Source organism: Periplaneta americana, unplaced genomic scaffold (genome assembly GCF_040183065.1).
Source record: "Periplaneta americana isolate PAMFEO1 unplaced genomic scaffold, P.americana_PAMFEO1_priV1 scaffold_29, whole genome shotgun sequence".
Taxonomy (NCBI): Eukaryota; Metazoa; Arthropoda; class Insecta; order Blattodea; family Blattidae; genus Periplaneta; species Periplaneta americana.
This window is the reverse complement of record NW_027185510.1, coordinates 375,009-400,585: the sequence shown is the minus strand read 5'-3', so window position 1 is coordinate 400,585 and position 25,577 is coordinate 375,009. Positions and strand designations below refer to the sequence as shown.

The following is a 25,577-nucleotide window of genomic DNA, read 5'->3' as shown; positions in this document are numbered from 1 at the left end:
ATCTATAAGTTTAAAGTATTTACTCCTAAAATATTCCTTCGTATCACTAAATTCATGCTCTGTGTGTTGACGATAGTCCAGGCGGCGAGACACTTTCCTTTGCTTCGGGGTCCTTGGTTCTGACAGATCCAGCTCATTTGCTCTTTTTGTAGTTTTGTCCCATAATATTTAATAGTTATCACGAAAAGTGTGGAATGTTTTTATCAAATTGTGAATGAGACAATTTGCTTCATGGAAATCAAGGTTTACACTTTGTAGTTTTATATTAGTTGCATCCAGGGTGGTAAATACCTGGGTCAGTCCATATGAAATTTTAAATTTTGTAACATCAAGTTCTGGATTTTTTCAGTATTCTAGTAAATGAATGTCATAATAATAAATAATTAAATGGCCTAATATGAACTTCATATCATCAATGATTGAAATGTAATGAAGGGTGAAATATTTGGGGAGTTGATATGTAGACTATTGTTAAAAATATTATTAAAAGGAGATGCTTCATTGTATCAACGTAAAAATTGTGCCAATACAATGTGTGGAAAAGGGTGTATGTTTTAAAATTCAGCTGAGTATTCAGGATATGTTGTGGGTGGTTTGCATCACTGTTCGAAGTCTAGTGAGTTCCAGCACTATCTTGTGGTTTCTTGCTGTGGTGGGGTGTGTTCATGATTGTGTGCAAAAGAGTGTATGTTTTAAAATTCAGTTGAGTATTCAAGGTATGTTGTGAGTGTGTTTTTGTGTGTTTGTAAATTTAATATTGTTCTAGATTGCCAAGTTTCTGGTTTTTCTGGCTGGATGTGCAGTATTTTCATGTCAGTGTCTAAACTGTCTATGTTGATGTAGTTATGATTGCAGTATATGATGTGTTCTGCATAGGTTGAATTGTTGTGTAGTTTAGTTATGGCTGTGATATGTTTGTTCCTTGTAAAGTATTTGAAATGATCTTCCAGGCTGTTCAATGTGAAAGTCATTGAGCCTACATGATAGTTTGTATACACGTGTTAAGTCGTATTTATTTGTGTTTCTTGTCTGTGTGTTAAGATGTTTTTGTAGTGTATTCTGTATTCTATATGCAATGTAGTATTTTTAGTTTCTTGAAAGATGATACAATCTTGTACGTGTTTTTGTTTTCTTATGTTAGTGTGATGCATTTGTTTTGTTCTTGTGTTTTGTTGCATTTTCTTGTTTGCATTTAGTCTTTCTTGTGATGTTGTCTGTCATGTATTCATTTTGCTGTGCTATGTAGGCTATCTGATAGTGTTTCTGTCAGAACATGGTGGAACGTATTCACCTCACATGATGGTCTTAGTTCCTTCATAGCAAAATTTGATTATGAGTGTTTCAAATCAAAAGCAATATTATTGTCGATGCAATAATTAGTAAGGAAGAGTTTGTTGAAATGCCTTGTACCAGTATATTACATGATGTATGTTCGTGGCCTGTTGCAAAACAGAAAATAAAAACAAAAAATGGTCTGGAATGTTTTGAAAGATATGGTCAACATACTCGGTACTGCTACATAACTATACAAAGTTAAAAAAGGATCGCTATTCTCAGGATGTCAATACGAAAACGAGAAAATTTCAAACATTATTGTGATTTGTTACATTGATAAGTAACGCAATGTAGCCTACACATTTATGTTTATTTCTTCCTGTGCTTAACTCCCGACTATTTTTATCTTCCCAAACAAGGCATTGGGATGAAGGTTGTGTATTACTTGGTGGGTATAACTAGTTTAAGTTCCTTGTTTTATAGTTAAAGCACAATTATGAAGCTTAATAAAGTGTTTACAGCAACATTATACCGAGAAATCTATTTTAATAGCAGTTCATAATATTATATCTGATAAGCCACATGTGTAAAGCAGCTTAACATTGTTGGCCGGTAGACAACATTGCTACTTCAGCTGTCAAGGCTGTGGTGATGCTTATTGGTGTCATTTATGAGGGTCCAGCCAGTTTGCTGACTAAACAGACAATCATTTTATTATGAATGTCATAATATGTTGTTGTTACCCAATGCTGGCCATCAGCGCTCTTGCTCTCCAATATTTCTCTGTGGTGGATCCATCAGGTAGAACTTCACAGGTTTGTAGATGATCTTCAGTTATTTCTTCTTCTTTGTTGTATAGAGGTCAATTTGGATTCATGTACATTCCTATTTTATTCATAATCGTGTTCCGTAAGCAGTCTGAATTTTGCTACTGCAGTTTTATGTGGGATTTCTGAATAATTTCTATTTTTTTTTTATTATTAAAATGCTCCATTTTTTATCTTTGGCTTTGTTATATAGTGCTCGGTTTTGCTTGATTGTATATTTGTTTTTAATTAGTCTTTTCATGCATGTAAAAGGTAGGCTTGTATTTGTATTCTGAATTAAATTGGATCCTTTTTTGGCAAGAAAATCAGCAGTTTCATTTCCAGCAATTCCGCAATGTGCAGGTATCCATTGCAATTGAATTTTTTTCTGTAGTTTTTGAAGTTGTTGAATCATTCTGTGACATTCTTTAATTTGGATTGACATCATTTTATATAAATTTATTGCGTATAATGCTGCTTTAGAATCAGAGAGAATGACAGCATTTTGAAATTTATCTATTCTGTATAGTAGGTGTTGGAGTGAGATATGAATAGCCATTATTTCCGCATCAAAATTTGTTGTATGATGTCCTGCTGGTTGATAAAATGAGAATAACGCACACGTAATTCCTGATCCTGAGTTGTTATCGATAGCAGACCCATCTGTGATTCTTCTGGTGTCATTGTTCACAGCTTCTAATGCTAGCGCTTTAGTGCAGGTTTGGAAGTTTTAGATTTTATAACTGGTTCTTCTAAATCTAGCTGAATATTAATTGGGTCGAAGGTTAGAGGGTTTCCTCTGGTTAAAATTAATGTTTTCTTTAGATTTAGGGAGATTCAATTCTGTTTTTATTTCCATGACTTTGGACAGGAAACTTGTTTGTGTTTTCAACTTGGTTGGTTGTAACAGTCTTTTTTCCCATTTTGTTGTTGTTAACCGTAGCATTTTTTTATGGTGTGTTAGTGCCTGCTCCTCTAGAGTGAGACATATTGGAGGGTTCTGTGTTAGGGCTTGCATTGCCGTGATTGGGGTTGATTTTGCTGCACCAGTTATTAGTCGCAGGGCCTGATTTTGGCATACTTCTAGTCGATTCAGGTTGAAATTATTTGCTGTAATTAATACCTCTGCATTGTAGAGAAATATTGGCTCGATGAATGTTTTGTGCGTGATGTTCAAAATCTGCCTAATATATATATATAGATCCTAGAATCGAATTGCGTAAAATCAAACTGCCTACAATTGAGGCTCCACTGTGTGTGTCTATATATATATATATATATATATATATATCGGATTTAGAAAATAAAACCACTTGCCCTTCAATAAGGGTGACCATAAGGATCCAGAAAACAAATATATATATATATATATATATATATATATAAGTTTACAATTAAACAATCAAAATACATACAATAAATTTCAAAAGAAAATTGAAATAATAATAATAATAATAATAATAATAATAATAATAATTGAAATAATAATAACAACAACAATAATGATGATAATAATAATAATAATAATAATAATAATAATAATAATAATAATAAAATAATTGCATCTGAGTCACTCTCCACTCCCTTTTCCTCCTACCATTACCGTTCACAGAAGCACTAGTGTGAACGGTGGCAACTTTGACAAAATTATTTAATATTTGGCTGATGAGGTAATCGACACAATTTGCCTGTTTGGTCGTCATGTGGCGTAAGTAAAAAAACCTTGTTTTGAGAAAAACAAGGTTTACTATTCCTCATATTTTAAAATTCTAGTAGGCGCCTAACAATCCCCATTATTGCCACTGAAATAATATGATGGAGCAAAAGCATGGCTGACTGTAAAAATGTAGCAGTGGTAGTACCTAACTTACTGCATTAGGCACAAAATGAGAGGCAAAAAATAATTTTGTGCTAAAATCACTAATGTGCTCTGTTGGTAGATTTATGTATATGGACTTACTGGTACTTGGCATTAATAATTCTCCATATGGAGGATGCGATGTCACTACTAACCTCAATTTCGATAATTTCTGATTTACACTACTAGGCGTCCAAGCACGCCAATTGACATACAGTATTGTAGAAGATACATTTATTCATTGTTGCTTTACAGCTCCGTCAACCAACTCCAAGCATGCTGTGTTACTTCTGTGCGCACGGTGGGAACGTAACGCAGTGGCGGCCTGCTTGTGTCTGTAACTGCAGTACAGTTTGCTATTACACTGTAGACGATCGGATAGTAAAGAGTACATCATGTGCTTTGATAAACACTGTTCATTGTGCCAACATTAAATTATAGCCTAAACGACTAAATGCAAATAGCCTACATTACAGAAATACAAATAATACATTGTACCAATATAACTAAATACAACTTAATTGTAGCATATACTTGCAACATCTTTTTAAGTATAGTTATATTGGAAGGAAATAATACATTGTTAGTGAAAGCTAGCAATTCACAAATGAAACTCCTACATATTTTATCCAATAGGCATGTTGAAAAATGCAAACAAAACATATTTACAACGATAATACTGGAAAGATGCCTTCAAATTAAAGTGATATAAATTGTGCAATAGGTAGTACATATCTAAATTAAGATTCCGATACTTTAAGGTTTACTCAGATCACGCTCTTGCTTTTTGACATCTTTTGGTTTGTACGATATGAAGTATATTGAAACACAACTCCGAACCCTTAACCCTTCGTTACTCGCGTTAAATTCCGTAACGCCAGTACTCACCTGGATTACAATGGTAATCCACATTTGTTTTTGTTTACAGACAAGGTTTAAACATTGGAATTAGATTTAAATGTTAAGAAATATATTGTTTTCAGTTATTACAGTAATAAGAATAGATATGGTACGCATAACGGAACGTATTAAATATAAATATTAATAATGAAATGGATAGTACACAAATTGCATTCAAGTGACATGTTTGCATAATATTTCAACACTGGTCGTGTCTTTGAGTCATAATTTATTGTTGCATCATAGTTAAGAGTTAGTTCACTATCATCATAATTATGTAGGTTATCTAGCATTGTTGCTCACTCGATGTTTGAAGGTCATCTGAACTCTTGATCTCTCTTAATCTCTCCCACGGGAAACGCAAGTTCACTACTGCTGACCTTACTTACGTCATATTTGATAACCGAATACCTCACTCAGGGGTGTAGCAATGAAAAAATTCAGGGATGTAACAATCATTCTCACTTCACTTGTAATATTTTACAGATGTTTTTGTGTATTGTAAGAAGGATATTGATGCACTTTCATGTTTATGTTTGCATTTCACACTTTACACACGTGAGTCTAATCTACATCTGATTCAATTATCTGAGTAGGCCTATGCATTTCTTCTACACAGTTCAAACAAATTACATCTGAATGAGTAGGACAAATTCTCTTCAAGCACTGGAAACAAGATTGTCTTGTGCTCTTGTTTCTTGTTCTACCACACATGTAGCACCTACCAATACCTTCTGGCCGTGTTCCTTCTTCTTGACCTGTTTGTGGAATGCCTAACAGTTGCTCTCCTCTTCTCTTTATTTCTCTTGGAATTGTCTGTTGGGTGATACGCTCGGAAATTAGTGGCTTCATTAGGTCCAGAGCAAGGGTTTTTAGGAAGTTTTTCCGTAGAATTTTTTGTTTGTTTGCAGAATAAACAACAAGAGCATTGACACCTGCTATGTTCAGTAAGTCAAAGAAAATAGTCAGAGGCCAGCGGCGTGAATTTCTGCTTACATCATAGGCTGAGCATAACTGGTCCAGGACATCCACAGCACATTTAGTTCTATTATAAAAAGATATTATTTCAGGCTTCTGGCTTCCTCCTGTTTCCTCATCCATTGCCTTATCATAATGCATGGTTGATAATGCTAACACTGTTTTGTTTTTCTTCGGTACATACGAAATAATTGTGCAGTTTTCATTGAATCCAAACAATGTACTGTTAACTTCCCTGTCTTGAGTAGTTGTGAAATGAGGAGGGATTTCTCTTTTGTTTTTTTTCAAGGTTCCTACAAGTGTAATTTTGTCATTTTCTAGAAGATCTAAACACAGAGGTATGCTCGTGAACCAGTTATCGGTGGTCACATTTCTTCCTGTTCCTTTGATGGGATGAACCAGCCTCTTCACCACTGCATGTGCACTGTTACTTTGGTGAAATGGACCATCTGGTTGAATACCAGCATAAATTTCCAAGTTATGAGTGTAATATGTTTTCACATCCACCATAGCAAAAATTTTGATCCCATATTTTGCTGGTTTAGTAGGTATATACACTTTCATGGGACATCGTCCTCTGAATGCAACCAACTGCTCGTCTATAGTTACATATTCGCTTGGAATGTAGCACCTTTGTGAATTCTGAACAAATAACTCGAACACTTCACGTACAGCAGCCAGTTTATCAATTTCTTTCCTTTCCTGCCTGTCATGAATGTTATCAAAGCGTAGACATCGTAACAAAAATTGGAATCTATTGTAGGTCATAGTCAGGTAAATTGACTCTATACCTGTGCCATTTTTATCCCATAGTTCTCTTACGTTCACTCTTCCCGATTTCAAAGCACCAGCAAGATACAAAATACCTAAGAGTGCTCGAATTTCAACGTCATTTGTTAATTTGCAATCTCTGTCACGTCCGTAATTACGCTTCACTTTTTCAATATAAATATTAGTACACCTTACTATTACATTGATTATTGTCTGATCAATAAAGCAGTCAAAACACTCTGTGTGTGTCCGCGCATTTTTTGCAGCTCTTTTAGGGCCCGGTAAATGAATCACTATATTTTGTGCTCTTCTTCTCCCTCGTAGAGATACTGGTTCTTCCTGCCAAATTGTAGTGTTGTCTCTTCCCGTATAGCAGTTTCCATCATTTATAGACATTAGTCTTTCATCACCATCACCATAATCATCCTCCTCCTCCTCATTGTCTTGTTCTGAATTAGAATCGTGAACTTCATTCAAAAGATCTTCTTTGTTGCTTTCATCATCACTTTCATTTTCAATGCCAACATCCAGATCTTCATCTAGCCACTTGCAAATATTGCTTGTATTTTCCGTGCCCATTGGAGCCAACTACAAAGAGGATGGAACAATATCACACACTTGTTTCATAAAGTTCCTGCATTGCATCACTCATAACCATATAAAAACTATTTCACTTACCTGAGTAAGAAACTGACGTCAGTACTCGCGTGGATTACAATGGTAATCCACTCGGAAAAACTGCGTATAACTTGATAAAACTCCGTATAACTTTCCAAAGCGTTGCGACAAATACGTCTAAACACCAGTAATGCCTCACTTAGACTGTGACGAGAAATTGCATTGACGCTCAGCTACGCAGTGCTGCAGGCGGTGACGTAATACAGGATTAAATATCAGTGGATTACTATTGTAATCCACGCGAGTACTGAAGGGTTAATGCACACTTCAAGTTACAGTCACTGAGATGGGCTCTTTCATAGCCTTTGTTACGTTTCACAGCTGAAAATAAAGCTTCACAAACATAGGTCGAACCAAACATTGAAATCAAAGATGCCTCACACACATATGCAGAGAGGGAATCTTGACTTACGAAATCGGCTGTTAAAGTCTAGCAAATTACGTCTGCTCCTATAACTATCAGCAACTCAATGCCACATTTCAAGTTGCTTAGTTTCAGTTGAACGTCTTTGAGAGTGCCATCAATATTTATGCTGAATGGTGTAGCAAACAGATTGAAATGCACTTTTAAGTGACTCAAATCTTGAAATCTGTATTCAAATTCACTGGAGATTTTCAACATAGCAGCCTACCTCTAAGAAATCAGAGTTCTGGACCACATGTGCCAACCTAAGAAAATGTCCGGGATTGCCATTGGACAGCTGATGTTCCCATAATGACAACATATTTTTTTAAAGCTTGAATACTGCAAAACATCTGTGTGATCAATTTGTTCCTCCCTTGAAATGACTCATTTAAAACATTCAAATGTTCAGTTATATCAGCCAAGAATGCAAGATCATATTTCCAGCTAATATCTGCAACAAGTTCTCCACTCATTTCCAGGGACAAATTTATCTCTTCCAGTAATTCGAAAAATCTACACAGAACTTTGCTACATTCCATGAAGAAGTATGTTGCCTCCCATTCGGGATCAAAATTGTTCGTTGGCATCAAAGGTCTTCGCTTTAACGGGATTCTTTCCATGAAAAACAGGCGTCGAGCTATGAGACACGACTGCTGCTCAATATCTGCACTGCGAGCAGCCAGCTGGTTGTCAGTGCTTTACAGCATAGAATAAAGAACATGTCCAATTCTTACGTTTGACATAAAAAATGCTAATATGAAATATATTCAAAATTAATACCGATACCTTAATAACAATAACATATTATATACAATGCAATATGTTTATCATTTAATAATATTACAATATTTACACAGTACTGTGAAATGTCAAGAATTCATCTACAGAATAGAAAGTGTGAGATATTAAGTAATTTTTTAGTTTTACCTTAAATAATGCAGGGTTTTGGTTATGATTCTTAATGTCTTCAGGAAGACTATTGAAAATTTTTACTACTATGTAATGTACTCCCCTTTGATAGCATGATAAATTTGATGATGACATATGAAAATCATTCTTTTTTCGGGTACTTATATTATATATGGTTGAATTAGTTGGAAAATTTTCTTTATTACATAAGAGGAAATTTATTAAAGAGTATATAATTATATTGATTTATTAAGGTCAGAATTTCTAATTAAAAAAAAATGGTCTACATGATTCTCTAGCCTTTGCTCCACATATTACCTATTCTAATTGCTCTTTTTTCTAATAAGAATAGACTATATTTTTACTATCTGTTGTCCACACCTGTGGAGTAATGATTAGCGTGTCTGGGCTGCGAGACCAGGTGGCCCAGTTCGATTCCCGGTCGAGGCAAGTTACCTGGTTGAGGTTTTTTCCGGGGTTTTCCCTCAACCCAATACGAGCAAATGCTGGGTAACTTTTGGTGCTGGACCCCAGACTCATTTCACCGGCATTATCATGTTCATCTTATTCAGACGCTAAATAACGTAAGATGTTGATAAAGCATTGTAAAATAACCTATTAAAATATACTATCTGCTGAATTACCCCAAAATATTATTCCGTAGGACTTAATGGAATTAAAATAGACAAAATATATTGTTTTTAAAATACTGCTGTTGAAAAACTGTTGTAACGACCTAACTGCGAAGAAATATTTAGAATATAAAATGTGCCAAAAGTCAAAAGGTGAATAGCAATGGCAAAGAAAGCTTTTAATAGAAAAAGGAGCATCTTCTGCAGATCTCTGGACAAAGAACTAAAGAAGAGACTAGTGAAGTGCTTTGTGTGGAGTGTAGGAATGTATGGGCCAGAAACATGGACATATGACGAAGTGAAGAGAAGCGAATAGAAGCAGTTGAAATGTGAATATGGAGAAGGATGTAATGTGTGAAATGGACAGACAGAATAAGAAATGACGTTATGCTGGAAAGAGTGGATGAAGAAAGAATGATGCTGAAACTGACAAGGAAAAGAAAAAGGAATTGGCCGGGTCGCTGGCTGAGAAGAAAGTGCCTACTGAAGGATGCACTGGAAGGAGAGGTGAACGGGAGAAGAGTTAGGGGCAGAAAATATTATCAGATGATAGACGACATTAAGATATATGGATCATATGAGGAGACAAAGAGGAAAGCAGAAAATTGGAAAGACTGGAGAAATCTGGGTTTGCAGTGAAAGACCTGCCCTTGGGCAGATCACTATGAATGAATGAATGTACCAAAAGTAATTTTAAAAAGAAAATAAGAGATGTACGTCTTTGAATGGAATTATAAGAACAGAGTTTATTCATGCCAGAGCGTGTATAATGAATGAAACACGTTTGCTTTCTCTCCTAAAAACTGAAATCGATGTGGTCTTCCTAAATATGTGCACGATATACCGGTGCTATGTGAGCATCAGTCTAACAGTAATTCAACTTACCGACCGGTGTGACAAAATTATGCTGGTCCAGGCAGTGTGAGGACCTCAGACAAGATAACAAGATGGCTCCTCCTTGTAGCTGCTATGGTGTGTACATAATGTCCACTGGGCCACTCTGTTGCCTCAAAACTGCAAAAAAAATTATACAGGAAACTATTTTATGTGTAATCAGTAGTGGCATTCTAACTTTCCAACAATCAGTTCTTTTGCTAATGACGCAAATGTCAATTTTAATATGCAATATGGGGTAAATTTCAGAACACGGATTTAACCCTTCCCCTCTACCCCACCACACCTACCTTGCAGCAAGCTACTTTCCCTTTGCGAAATATGCTAAGCAAGGTAACAATAAGCAGCTATACATAAAGAGAAACTGCATAGCAACATATTATTGAAGAATTGTGCGTAGAGTTATTTAAATCTCACAGATGTTGAGAGAAGAGAAATATAGAATATTTGCAACATCAACTAGATTTGAATATCTGACCACACTGACAAATTGTTTGAAATGCACTACACCCTCTAACTTTCCACTTCCCAAACATCAACCACTCTATCATTTAGTTTACTTTTCTCAGTGTTATTGCTACTGCCACTACTGAAAAAAAACTTGATAAAATGTTTTGACGTTTCATTGCACTACAGCACTATACTGATTGCTCCCTGCAAATAAGAGAAAAGAGATTCAAACATAAGTTTCAGTATTGCCAATACCATACTCGTAATGAAAAAAATAATTTATTTTATAAGAATGGAATTAAAAATTGTAGGACAAATGTAAAAACAGGAAAATGAAGTACCTTGTTTATGTACCTAATAGTGCATTTTGTAGTAGAAAGTCTATATATTTTTTAAGTTATATTTTTGATAAGAGGAAGAGTGCACTAATGTGTATATTGTTGAGTGTTTACACTTTGCTATATTCTTCTATAGAAACAGACCAATTCCTGCGTTTTGTTATGCGAACACACACAGCCATCATTAGTGTATGCAGCAGGTTGTCTTGGTAACCATGAACTGCCAAGCCTGTAAGCATATGTCGTAGATCTTAATTTGGTTGTGTCCATCACATCATCCGTGCAGTAGAAGTCTGGCCATATCTCTTCTCTTTTCAGGCGTCCTTCTAGTAGATGGTCTGATGAGTTGAGTCGCATCCTGAGGTCTTCAAGTAGAAAAGTTTCCTTGGCCAGTTTGTAAATTAGCCAGGAAAATGTAGTCAACATTTCGAGATACCAAGGGCACGTTTCTTTCATTTCCTCAATAGTGACTAGGTCTCTGAGACTTAGTTTATACCAATTACTTCCAGTCCGCAACTGATTATCAGTATAGTACCATGGCAGTGTCCAATGAGAGCAGAGTGATGTTCTGCGACTGCAGTTCTGTCCTGAATGCAGTATGACGTTGTTGTTGGTTGTAGGCTGATCTCTAAGTACTTGAAGGAGCTGACAATCTCAAGTGGTTGATGCTAGCGCATTATTGAGTACACTTTTGTAAGTCAGCCTCCTTTTCTAAAGACCATCTAGACCATCTTTCTTTCATTCATGCATAAATGATTTTTGTTTGCCTATTCTCTCAAAGCATTCAAGGCTCTTCAAAGATTTTGTTGTTTCCTCCGAATTTCGCTAAATTATGTTTTTGAACTCTACAGTTCACTGTTCTACATGCGCTGTTGCATTGAAGCGGAAGGGGTAGAGGACTGTCGACGTAATCGCAGATGGGCTTCAAGGGTGCAGGCATGCTGCGAGAAATAACAATATAATAATATGATCACTTCGAGCTGTATTGTCGTTTACTTTTGTATTATGTTTAGTGCAGTATTAAAGCTGGGGAATTTCTTCTTGAATTAATATTCTTCCTTTCTGTAAAGAAGCTTGCATTTTCACTTTAAAAAAATTAACAACTGGTTCTACGAACTTTGACAAATTTAACAAGCGGTTCAGGCAAACCAGCCGAATGACATAATTGTGTGTCATCCATCTTGTAACCCTTAAAATAAAATACAATTCATAAGTACAGCAGGGTCCCCAACAATGCGACCTAAAGAGACCGAAGTTGAAATTATGCTTCCGAATTACTAACTTTACTTTCCTCACTTTCTATTCAAGGTCTTCAACCTTCCGGTGGTTGCGCACGGACTGTCGCTCCACTGAGAACTATTAATATGGTTTTCTCGCGTACCTGTCATCCCAGTTTCTTCCCAATTTTCATAGCTTTCAACAAAAGACTTTTCATTACTGACACAAATTTTAAGCTCTGAACTCGCATTTGCTTATCAGTCATTAACAGTTGAAGAACAATGAACTATTGAAGAAATTTATAACTATAGTTTACAAACTTGCTATCACAGAAATCAAAACAAATGTAATCGACATGAATATCATACTTGAAGGCAAAAGTCTACTTTCCCATTAACTAAGCCTAAATGTCATACAAGTGCAGCACTTAAACATGGTGCTAGTTTCGGTCCAAGACTTTATAATAAAATTACAAACCATTTTACAAATTTGAGATATTTTAAAATTGAACCTTTTAAAAAAAAATGTATAAAATTATTCATGATATATAATATTAACAAATGTATGTATTTTTTACCCTTTTATTTCTGCAGACTATATTCAAGTTTTTATTGAATATCACTGGCTTCTGTCTGATAGTCAATTTGTATTATATGTGTTTTTTTCTCTCTTTTTCTCTTTCTTCTTCTTCTTCTTTTTTTTTTTTTTTTTTTGCTCTTGTGTGTTAGAATTAAGTTACTTACTGTATTTTAATAAACTGTCCTTGTAAATTTTATGTTATATTATTGTATTATTGGCTAAGACCACACCGTACACGAGCTTGGTTCTTACTACAGTGGCTAGGAACATTTTTGTTTTATAATTTTAATTCGTACTCACGTTGCCTACTAGCTAGCTAAATAAAGTAAAGAGTCCGCAATGACCTGTAATGCCAGTTAAAACTCCAGCAGTTACTCTGCTAATAAAGACCTAATGTAATGTAATCTAGTACAATATGTACATGTTTATGTCATGACTCCCATGTGTTGCTGCGACAAAGACAAAACTCGAGCAGCATATAAAAATGTTTTGGCTACATGGTGCGGCAATATCATGTCTCTCACGCCCACATAGTTAAGACTCTAATGATTGAATGATTTCGCACATCATTTTTTTTAAGATAAATATTTTCCACAAAAATGTTTGTCCATAACTTCTTTATGATTGTAAATAGATTTAAACCCCTTCATTTGCCAGTCCACAGCGACTGTGAGGGGCTGATCAGTCTATATTTTCCTTATTGGCCATTCGAGCTTTATGGTTTCGAAAACTGAATTTAGAAAAAGTCTCAATTATGAAAGACTGAATTGACAGAAGCATCACTCCTAGGAGCAGTAACAAACTACAAATACTGGACAAGGAAAGAATGTAGGCTTAGATACAACAACCACAAGTCCACAATAAAAATTGACAGTGATACTTTCCATTTCGAGCTCAATGTCAATTTTTATCTTTAGTAGGTATCTCACCAACTTTGCCACATCAAAAAATTTAACTGTCAAAAGTACAACATTTCCCCATAAGGAAACACATAAATATACTTGGACCTCTCCAGACGGATTGACACATAGCCAGATAGATCACATCTTGGTAGATAAAAGAAGACATACTAGTATAGTAGACATTCGAACCTTCAGGGGGGCAGACTGTAATTCTGACCATTATTTGGTAATTGGAGAACTAAGAGAAAGACTATCAGTAGCCAAGCAAGTAGAGCAACAAGTTAATATTAGAAGATTCAATATTCCGAAATTAAAGGACGATGAAACTAAGATCGAAATTTCAAATAGATTTGCCGTATTAGCAAGTTCCGACGAAGTTGAGGAAGAGTTAGATGTTAATAGCATGTGGGAAAATATCCGAGATAATATCAAAATTGCAGCTGAGCAGAGCATAGGTTATTATGAAACTAAGAAAAAGAAACCGTGGTTTGATGAAGATTGTTGCATGGTAGTAGAAAGAAGGAAACACGCAAAATTGACATTCTTACAGGATCCAGTTGAGGCGAATAGAGATAATTATTTCAATAAAAGACGTGAAGCAAATCGTACACTTTGGAAGAAAAAGAGAGATTACTTGAAGGAAAAACTGAATGAGGTAGAAACAAATAGTAAAAATAAAAACATTAGAGATTTATGTAAGGGCATAAAGAAATTCAAGAATGGATATCAGGCAAGGGTAAACGTAATCAAGGATGAGAATGGTGACTTGCTTGCAGACGCTCATTCAATACTGAACAGATGGAAAAACTATTTTGGGCAACTACTAAATATACATAGGCCAAATGGAAATGATCGGGACGAAATTGAAATACAAACTGCTGAGCCATTTATACCCGAACCCACACTTTCTGAAGTCGAAATTGCGATAGAAAACCTGAAAAATTATAAGTCTCCAGGTATAGATCAAATTCCAGCAGAATTAATTACAAGAGGGTGGAAGCGCATTATCTAACGAAATTTATAAGCTTGTACTAGTTATTTGGGAAAATGAAATTGTACCAGAACAATGGAAGGAGTCCATAATCGTGCCCATCTTTAAGAAGGGGGCCAAGACTAACTGTAGTAACTTTCGAGGAATATCACTTTTGTTGACGTCGTACATAATTTTGTCCAATATTCTTTTGAGAAGATTAACTCCATATGTAGATGAAATTATTGGGGATCATCAGTGTGGTTTTAGGCGTAATAGATCAACTATTGATCAGATTTTTTGTATTCGACAGATAATGGAGAAAAAATGGGAATATAAGGCCGGGTACACACAGAATCAGACGCGGCGCGGTGCGACGCGACATTTTGTCTCGTGGTACTTGTCTCCTATTGATTTCTTATGATGTGGTGCACACAGAAACAGACGCGGCACGACGGTCGCGAGCAGACACAAGGAGACACGAAGAGACAACATCGAATTACTGCTAGAAGTTCGTCGCGAGGAGACTGTTTGATAGCTGCAGTGTACTGCGCATGCGTTAGTAGTGGCTATGATTGCACGCTTTCATTATCTACAAAAAATACTATTGTTGTGTAGTGCACATTATTCATAATGGAGCTCGATGCGGATAAATTAGATGATTTAGTACAGGAAAGATACATTTTGTACAATCTTTGAAACAATATCACGAGAATAATGTGGTTTCTGAAAATATGTGAAAAATTGCAAATGATATGAAAGCACCAGGTGAATAATATTTTATAATAATAACACTGTGTAACAAATGTTAACATTTTTTTTCGCGCTATACATGTGATATATGTTTTCTATATAATTTGAGCCTCCCTTTATACGAATATGACAATAAAAACAGTTGTTGGTTACGGTTTTTGAGAAATTTTGGAATTTATATCTATTCAAAATATTGTTTTATATAATGACAATAAGGCTAAATATTCACTGTTCAGAAGATTACAGCTTTCTTTTTCTGCATTTTCTTTTACACTGGGCATCAGCTACATCACGAGCTAAAGTCCAACAATAGTCTGCTAGCATATTGGTACTCCACTGTTCTTGGTATCTTTTTTCCATAGTTGAAATTTCTTGAAGGAAGCGCTCATCATGCTCATCACTGAAATCGCACAATTCTCGGGAAAAAATAGTCAAGATGTGAGTGAAGGAAGTGAATTTTTAGGGAAATTTTACAACCCCTAGTTTAATACGCCAACAGTAAATTTTTCACTAGTTCTTCATAGTTCTCACTTCTACAGTTATCCAGAAAATTAATTCAACTTCCTTGAATGCAATCCAGACGGCTGTGTCTTTTCCTTCCAGCAAAGATTCGAAGTGATTGTCCATTATTTCTCTAATTTGTGGTCCATTGAGAACTCCCTCTATTATTTTTGAATCACTAATAGCAGGAAATGTTAAGGAATGCGCGCTGGTCCGAGTCCTCATGGGGGAAGAAATTTTCTCATGAAATTTCGGCCAGTGTATGGGACCGGTGCCAACCTAGCATCGTGATGCACTTGGGGAGCTACGATAGGTAGCGAAAGCAGGTTGCGAAAGCCAGATATAACGACTGGGGGGGGGATCATCGTGCTAACCATACGATACCTCCATTCTAGTAGGATGATCGTCCACCTCTGTTTTGGCATGTGAACGTGAGGCCAGCAGCTGGCTGGTCGGTCTGGGCTCTTCACGGGGTGTAGCGCCACGGATTATTAATAGCAGGAAATTTTTCCTGGATATTTTTAAATGCTTCAGTTTTATAATTTATCTCTTTAACAAAATTCTTCATTAACCCTAACTTATTGTGTAAAAGGGGTAAATTATTTCGCTTTCAGGTACAAGGGGTTGATGTATAATATTTTTCTTCCTTGGCTCTAGTGATTTTCGTTTTATTTTATAATGCTTATCTAGAGCGCGTGTATGGAGTAACGGTCAGCGCGTCTGGCCGCGAAACCAGGTGGCCCAGGTTCGAATCCCGGTCGGGGCAAGTTACCTGGTTGAGGTTTTTCCGGGATCTTCCCTCAACCCAATATGAGCAAATGCTGGGTAACTTTCGGTGCTGGACCCCGGACTCATTTCACCGGCATTATCACCTTCATTTCATTCAGACGCTAAATAACCTAGATGTTGACACAGCGTCGTAAAATAACCCAATAAAATAAAATAAAAATAAAATATCTCGAGTGCGACTCTCCAATTCGTACAGAAAGCAGCAAAATTTTGCGTAGCCTAATTGCACTCCAAAAAGCAATGCTACAACCTTCAAATCCGCACATATAAACCATTCGTACTTTGAATGTTATCATTAAAGCACACTTTAAAGAAATACACGTCTTACACAGAATACTAACACCACAGAAATATCCTGGTAAACTGAAGCGTTTTCATACGGCGAACCTGTTTCTTCCCCTCCAAATGGAAACGAAAAGGGCAATAAAACAATTTCCGCTTCTAGAAGTGGTTTTGACATGGTGATATATTGCAAAATATAAACTACAGTAGGCCCTAATGTAATTAAAGCTCACCGTGAAAGAAATGCACATCTCAAGTAAAATCAGGTAAACTCAAGTGAATTTATACCGCGAACCTGTTTCACTCCCTCGAAATAGACTCGTAGACGGGCAATAAAATAATTTCCCTTTCTACAAGTGCTTCTAACATGGTGCCCTACTTATACTAATACTGTTTTCACATAATGGGTCTTCATATTTGTAAAACAAAATAGTTACACACGAAATACGGTGATTTTTTGAAATAAAATGCATAGTAAATTAATTATATTGTGCATCTCGAAAACCCGAAGTGATGGTACATTTTGCTTGTTATTTTTTTAATTCAGGAGGCCGAAATTAGTAAGAATTTGTTAGTTTTATGTCTGGCGCAAAATGACTATTAACCAGTGTAATTTGTAGTAAGCCTAATTCTCTGCTCTATACTATCATCATTATTGATTTAATATATTATTTTTCTTTATCGTGAGTCGTGAAGTAGTCATAACATAAAAAATGACGTTTGTGCAGTACATTTTAATTTTAAGACTCTTTCAATCGTATAGATTTTTAGGAGCTTGCGTCCTTAGGAAATAATAAGCAAATGCAATAGAATTTTTCATATAGACAGTCCTCTATTATTGACGCCATTTTCTAGCCTAGGCCAGTTTTCCAAACCCACACAGCCAGCAAATCAGTTGTCGCGAGCAGACAGTTTTAAGCTGTCGCGAGGCGTTGTAAAGCAAAATGTAGCGTCGCGCCGCGCCGTGCCGCGTCGCGTCTGATTCTGTGTGCACCTGGCCTAAGGGTACAATGCATCAGTTATTCATAGATTTCAAAAAGGCATATGACTCGGTTAAGGGAGAAGTTTCATATGATATTCTTATTGAATTTGGTATTCTCAAGAAACTAGTCCGATTAATTAAAATGTGTCTCAGTGAAATGTACAGCAGAGTCCGTATAGTTCAGTGATCAACAACTCGCGTATGAACGGGCACGGGCAGTGCTTGGCTGTTGCGTGCTTACTGTACCGGGCAGAGGACCGGTTTGTAATGTTGCGTTGTAGTGAACAGAGGCGGTTCTTGCCATCCATTTAAACAAGAGATGTGAGGAGCAGAAAACATTTCAAAACGTAGGCACACTCAAGTAATATAATTTACAGATACATTATACAACTCACAGCAATGAATATGGCAGATACGAAGATGAAGAGCTTGCAGTATTAGTTCAACAATTGAAGGAAAATGAGCTAGAAGTTGTTTATGATCACAATGTTAGTGAATCGGCTGTGTGACTCAGTTATAAAATTTCACTTGTATTAGTAAGATATTAGAAACCTTTTAAAGATTGAAAATTTGAAGAATGTTTAATTGCAAGTGAAGAACTTTTGTCACAACAAGTGTAGGAATTTGAATGTATCAGCTTGTCTCCTTCCACCGTGATGCGTCCCATCCGAGGTCTAGCCGAGGACGTTCAGGTGCAACTAGTAATTATTTGTCACCTTTCTTTTGTTATTCTTTGGCAGTAGATGAAAATACTTACATTAGTGATAATCCCCACTGGTGATTTTTGTAAGAAACGTTATTGAAAACCTTCAGATTAAGGAGAGCTCTTACATATTGTTCTCATAAAGGATACTACTGCTGGTTCCGATATTTTCATGTAGAGCCTGTAGAAATTATTTTGGACTTTCTTGAAATAAACTTATATCCTTGGCAAGCAATGGTGCTCCTTCCATGGTTGGAAGTAAAACGGGTGTAATAAGGAATCTAAGGGACGAAGTGAAAAGCGTTAATTTATCCCATGAAGTTATTTCTATTAACTGCATTATACACCAACAATTAGAACGAAAGATCTCACTCATCGTCAATTTAAGTCTTTCTTGACGAATGCAATAGTGAGTATAGCGATCTGATATATTATAATAAAGTGCGGTGACTAAGTCGTGGCAAATTATTGGATAGGTTCTTTGAACTGAGGGAGGAAACATCATCGTTCACGAAGAAAAAAGAAAAGCCTGAATCATAAGTGAAAAATGAAAAAATGGATTTGTGAATTTGCCTTTTAATGTAATTATCTGAATGCTTTAAATTGTTTTCTACAAGGTAAGAACAAGATTATTGCACAGTAGGTCCGGGGTTCGATCCCAAGTGGTGACGGGATTTTTCTCGTTGCCAAACTTACAGAACGGCCCCAGGTTCACTCAGCCTCCTATAAAATTGAGTACTGGATCTTTCCCGGGGGTAAAAGGCGGTCAGAACGTGGTGCCAACCACACCACCTCATTCTAGTGCCGAGGTCATGGAAAGCATGGGACTCTACCTCCATGCCCTCCAAGTGCCTTCATGGCATGTGACGGGGATACTTTTTTATATGATAGAGTGAAGGCGTTTAATATGAAACCACCTCTAATTATGGAACGTTAGCTTAACTAAAAGCAAAAGTTACAGCACATTTTTCAAAATTAACAACGATATAGGCCTACTGTTTCTTAAGACTTTGGATTTCGAAGAATATATTCACACATCATGCGATCTGCGCCAGGATTTTGATTCGAGATTTAAAGACTAGGGAAATTTTAAATATGATTTTCGATTATTATCTCTAATTGGAACTTATTGATTTACTTTACAATAGTGAATTGATGGGCAAATATCAAAACAAAAGAACTTTATCTGACTTTTATATGAACTTTCCGATTGTACAGACATACATGTTAGGATCCATATATCTGTGCGAACAGTAATTTTTTCCTATGATGAAGATGAACAAGCCATGTTATGAAACCAAGTATCGGATCACAACTTAAAATGTGCTCTCAGATTATGCACTATACAAACAATAGTTCCAAACGTTGAGAAATTGCTGAGGGAAAAGAGAATTAAACAAATCCCGAAAAATCAGTGCTAATGCCAGTGTTGAATGAACTGAATGGAGTTAATTTCTGCATTACTACTCTTAGGGTTTTTATGTGTTTTGTTCAACACTTTCCCTAACAGAAGCAGTTTACACATTCACAGTAATTGTCATGCATTACCCGAATAATTAACACGAAATGTGTATTACATTTCTAAAAGTAATTATAAATTTATTAACTTCTAACTTTGTTGAAAATAGACTACAATGCTTTTCAAATTGGGTAACATGGTTTATTTAGTTATTTCTATTTAGCCCGTATCTTTTTACATCAGAAAACAATCATACACCTGTGTAGTAAATTCATATTGTGGTCCCGCCGCTGAACGTATGCCCTGTTAAGGCTGGTTCACAATAAACCGGGAACGGAAACGGCAACGAGAACGAGAACGGAAATAATGTTAAAATAAATGTATCTAGAATGCTCATATTTAAATACATTTATTTTAACAATATTTCCGTTCTCGTTTTCGTTGTTGTTTCCATTTCCTGTTTATTGTGAACCAGCCTTTACGACTTTCACTTGCCCAGCGGGCGAGCGGGCAAGGCTTGATGACAACACAGTGCTCTGAGTTGAGGACCACTGGTATAGGTCATTTTCTGTCAGATGTGTTTGCAATTCACTGTGGGCTAAAACAAGGAGATGCACTATCACCTTTACTTTTTAACTTTGCTCTAGAGTATGCCATTAGGAAAGTCCAGGTAACAGAGAGGGTTTGGAATTGAATGGGTTACATCAACTTCTTGTCTATGCGGATGACGTAAATATGTTAGGAGAAAATCCACAAACGATTAGGGAAAACACGGGAATTTTACTTGAAGCAAGTAAAGAGATAGGTTTGGAAGTAAATCCTGAAAAGACAAAGTATATGAATATGTCTCGTGATCAGAATATTGTACGAAATGGAAATATAAAAATTGGAAATTTATCTTTTGAAGAGGTGGAGAAGTTCAAATATAAATGATACTCAGGAGGAAATCAAACACAGAATAAATGGGAAATGTCTGTTATTATTCGGTTGAGAAGCTTTTATCATCCAGTCTGCTGTCAAAAAATCTGAAAGTTAGAATTTATAAAACAGTTATATTATTGGTTGTTCTTTATGGTTGTGAAACTTGGACTCTCACTTTGAGAAAAGAACATAGGTTAAGGGTGTTTGAGAATAAGGTGCTTCGGAAAATATTTGGGGCTAAGAGAGATGAAGTTACAGGAGAATGGAGAAAGTTACACAACACAGAACTGCACGCATTGTATTCTTCACCTGACATAATTAGGAACATTAAATCCAGACGTTTGAGATGGGCAGGACATGTAGCACGTATGGGCGAATCTATAGAGTGTTAGTTGGGAGGCCGGAGGTAAAAAGACCTTCGGGGAGGCCGAGACGTAGGTGGGAAGATAATATTAGAATGGATTTGAGGGAGGTGCAATATGATGATAGAGACTGGATGAATCTTGCTCAGGATAGGGATCTATGGCGGGCTTATGTGAGGGCGGCAATGAACCTCCAGGTTCCTTAAAAGCCAGTAAGTAAGTAAGTAGGTACCTCACCATTTAATTTTCACAATTTCGGAACTTAATCTTCTATTAAAGCCACGATCTTTTTTTCAACATTCACATTAGCATGTGCTTACTCACAGTCTGACAAACACTAAAGTAAATTAAAATTGAAATTCAACTGAAAACATTCAACATTTTAATACATATCTTCAGAGCTGATTTTCGTTACCGGTACTCAATTAGTACATCACTCTGTGATTGTTTTTTTTTTTATTCAGGAAATGAGCTAAGAAAAGGAAAGAATGAAAGAATTGGGCTGGCTTGAATAATTGCAACTGTGCTGTATCTCAACATTCTACTTGGAATACAACTCTTTTAATTAAAAAAGTTTTAATAAGTAGGTACTTCTAGGGTGACCAGACACCCTCTTTTGTCCGGATATGTTCTCCTTTTTAGGCCTTTGTCCAGGGTTCGAACGGATTTAAAAAAATCGAGAATGTCCTCCTCGTATGCCTGATATTTTGAAATTATCTGATTTGACGCCTTTCTCATCAAGTAACTTGCTTGTAGGTGGCATCAGCAACGACAGAATATACTCTTCACCAATGATCATAACTCTCTTTGCTCCTATTTGTTATGCTAGCTGTTTTCATATGTAGCCAAGTGTAAAAATCATTCTATATTATCAGTTTTGTCATAAGTATCTTAGAGCACTCTGGTTAAAAAAGTAACATACTGATACGCGAAAATGTCACATATTACATTTCTGAAGTAAGGTATTCAATTATAGTTCCGTTCATTTTCATATGTAGCTAACTGTAAAAACAATATTATCAAGTTTTTTCATAATTATTTTTTAATGAAATAGATATTAATATACTTATAAGTATGATATAAGCCTAAATCTGTACTGTAAATGTTTTGTAATATAATAGATACTGACATAATTTAAAGTACAATAAGACTAAATCTAAATACATATTTTCTGTCCTCTTTTTTCAAACAATGTCCTCCTTTTCGAACCTTTGTGCCCTCTTTTTTTTATCAATGTGAATCTGGTCCCCTCTAGGTACTTCGGTATTTAAATGAAGCGAATAATTATCAAACTTAATGTGTTTGAGAATATCAGAGTTCAGGAGGATCTATACAGACCACACCTGGGGGCATCAGAATGTAGGTACCTATCTATGTTTCACTAGCGGTAACAAATGATATTCACACATAGTGGGAATCTTGTTCTGCAGCTATTTGATAAAAAGTCGAATTCTTCTCAGCTGTCACACATGGTGAAATTCTCCGTCACGTTTGTCCCAACCCATAAAGGTCATCTCCTTCAGGATTTTGTCGAGGAGTCGTGCCACAGCAGTAGGAGGAAGTGTGTTGCTGGAGTTCAGCTGCTGGAAGAGCGAAGATTTATCAAATATGAGTTTTGTTTTGACTTTCCATAAATTAAACATTTTGATTATTTGTACAGTTTTGTTTCTGCATTACATATAATACATATAATCTACGTAAAGAATTATAAACATAAAATATGCAAGCTAATAAAGGAACCTGTCCACAATTTTGTGTTGGTGGAACTATTAATATATGAAAAATACTCTAATTTCTAGATGAAAATTTTCTGACAGAACTAGGGAATGTTTCAGAACAAATGAAGTCTATAATTTTATAGTGAAAATGACGACTAAAATGGTATGTAGATCTTTAAAGTCATTTTTGACATTTCATTTTGTCCTTGGAACAAAAGACAAATCGTGTTTCTAGAGTTAATTGCCACTGTCTAAGCTATACAACTGAGTATAATAAAATATAATGATTACACATATTTCTCCTCCAAATTCATTATTATTGATGAATTTTACTAGCATTCTACCATACTTAAATAATTTCAATTTTTTTTCCTTCCTTATCATTGAAATCTGTTTTATTCTGCTCCAGTCTATTACATCTGTTTAATTATTCTCCATTCTAATTAATGATGTATACATTTAATTCTGTTCCAGTCAGTTCTCTTGTATCCTGTTTTACTTTGTTATAATGAGTGAATAGATTATAGAGAAACCACAATGCAGCAATTCTGCTATTGACCAAGCTGCTTGCAGGTAGGGTTGCCATAATAAAGAAAGACAAAACCAAGACATGAATGACACGTAAATTGAATCAACAACAGGAAACATATGAATTTCTAAGAAACGCACACTGCATTAAATATGGACATTAAAAATAATTTATTTACTATACACACATAAGTGGGTGGCCAGGTAGCTCAGTTGGTAGAGCAGCTGGCTACGGACTGGAAGGTCCGGGGTTCGATCCCAGATGGTAACAGGATTTTTTCTCGTTGCCAAACTTTCAGAACGGCCTCGAGGTTCACTCACCCTCCTATAAAATTGAGTACCGGGTCTTTCCCGGGGGTAAAAGGCGGCCAGAGCATGGTGCCGACCACACCACCTCATTCTAGTGCCGAGGTCATGGAAAGCATGGGGCTCTACCTCCATGCCCCCCAAGTGCCTTCATGGCATGATACGGGGATACCTTTTTTTTTTACACACATAAGTATCACTTATTTACTTAATATGGACAGAGTTGGACACTTCAATAATACACTTTATTTTATCTTTCACCTTCTTATTTGGCATGGGAATTACATTATTACCATTTATTTGAGTGCAAACCATTCAAATTTGTGTATTACCACCACAGTACCACTCATACTTATCAGAACTATGAATAGAAGAAAGTAACTTTGTTTCTGAATGACTATGTTAAATTCACTGCAATTTACATTTTTCATATTATACTGATTTAAGTGATTATCTGTTCCTTTCGTCCACTGAGCATTAATCAAAGGAAATACTCTTTCAACGTCGCACTATGCACTGCTCCACAGAAACAGAGCTGTACCCATATTTGTGCAAAGAGCATCTTTAGAACTTTCCTCTTTGTTGCCCGATAGGAAAGATTTTTCAATTGATAACCAGAAGGTTCTCATTCAGTTCCAAGATGTGTAATTGAGCATAATTTCCACATTATCCCACGAACATTGTTGTTGTTGCTAAGGATCTTCGTTCTCCTGCGGCGTCCCAATAGTATCTGGTGAGCTGCGATGGTAAATCGGCATCTATTTCCTTTATTGCTGGGCATGTTCTTTATCCGTGATGGAGTTCTGATTTCTGCAGAGTGTGCACTGTGGATGTAGTATATATAATTCGATGCAGATGAAAGGCAGGACAATCATGTTCGGTTCTTAAGCGAAATATAGCGACAGTAAATCTGGGATGTTATTACTGTCTAGCAGAATGTTCCAAGGTTTGAATTCGCTTTTCTTCAGGAATTCGTGTTTACAAAAAGACTGAAATATGTGTTTGATCCTGACTTTTGAGGCATGAAAAGAGATTGTAATATTTTGAGTTTGTCTGATGTTTGTTCCTTTTTTGGCCAGGAAGTCAGCTTTCTCATTACCTACTATTCCACAGTGTGAGGGTATCCATTGAAAAACTACCTCTTTACGAAGCCCTTGTAGTATTTTAAGAGCAGAAAGAATTTCTCTTTCTCGTCTGTTTTCTGGAGGACTCGATGTTCGTGCTTGGAGTCCAGATTTACAATCACTAAGTATAACTGCTTTGTTAAATTTATGTATGTGATGGAAAGCTGTATTGATTGCTTCTAATTCACCATCATAATGAGTGGACATTGTTCCAAGAGATACGTAAAAGCTAAAAAAGTCACTTAGATTCCTGCTCCAGCGTTACTGTGTTTATCAAGCAGAGATCCATCTGTACAAATATGAAGCCATTCAGATTTTGGATATGGTTTCAATAGCTAATGATTTTAATATTGATTGATCAATGCCATGTTTTGCAGTGATGTATTGTATCAAATCATTTTCACATTTAATTTCGGACTGATAGAGTGGGTGTACTGAGAGTAGAAGCTTATCTATATTATCAGTTGTTTGTACATTGTTTTCACTTTGTAATTTATAAATATCCTGGAAGAAGTCAGATTGTGTTTTGAGTTTCCGTTCAGAATTTTTATAGTTCCTCCAAGAATCATTGTTTGGAATTCGTTT

At 35.9% G+C, this 25,577-nt stretch overlaps 1 long non-coding RNA gene across 6 annotated transcripts in view; it reads right to left on the bottom strand.

Annotated features, from left to right (window-relative positions):
* LOC138693972 (uncharacterized) overlaps positions 1-25,577 on the bottom strand; it is a 60,540-nt gene that overhangs the window by 5,394 nt on the left and 29,569 nt on the right. For 4 of the 6 annotated variants that reach the window (XR_011330659.1, XR_011330658.1, XR_011330660.1 and 1 more), the window contains 2 exons: positions 22,722-22,899; positions 10,099-10,227 (listed from right to left, as the gene is read on the bottom strand). This is a non-coding gene — a long non-coding RNA (uncharacterized lncRNA). Of the gene's footprint in view, positions 1-4,094; positions 4,281-10,098; positions 10,228-22,721; positions 22,900-25,577 lie in introns of all 6 variants that reach the window. The other 2 variants (XR_011330662.1, XR_011330661.1) reach the window with 2 other exon arrangements.